We start from the raw sequence: 531 nt of genomic DNA, 5'->3' as shown, positions 1-531 counted from the left end.
GAATCCTACTTGGAATACCACAGACAAGGTTAGACTTTTCGGATCCTCATGAATGCCGCCATCTATCTAGCTTATACCACGAAGATTCTGTTGGGGAATCTAAGAGATATGCGCCCGGCCTAAGGTAGAACGGAAGTGGTTGTCAATCACGCGCGTTCATAGGTGAGAATGATGATGAGTGTCACGGATCATCACATTCATTAAAGTGTTGTGCAACGTATATCTTGGAATAAGAATAAAAGAGAATTGAATAGAAAGTAATAGTAATTGTATTGAAACTTGAGGTACAGCAGAGCTCCACACCCTTAATCTATGGTGTGCAGAAACTCCACCGTTGAAAATACATAAGTGAAAGGTTCAAGCATGGCCAAATGGCTAGCCCCCTTTGTCTAAGGACTATGCGCCCCCAGATGTTCCTCAGATCTAAAGTGATCAAAAAGATGTATAATACAATAGTTAAATGTCCTATATATACTAAACTAGCTACTAGGGTTTACATGAGTAAGTAATTGATGCATAAATCCACTTTCG

The sequence above is a fragment of the Arachis duranensis genome, chromosome 7 (assembly GCF_000817695.3).
Source record: "Arachis duranensis cultivar V14167 chromosome 7, aradu.V14167.gnm2.J7QH, whole genome shotgun sequence".
In the NCBI taxonomy this organism is placed as follows: Eukaryota; Viridiplantae; Streptophyta; class Magnoliopsida; order Fabales; family Fabaceae; genus Arachis; species Arachis duranensis.
This window is presented reverse-complemented; position numbering follows the sequence as displayed.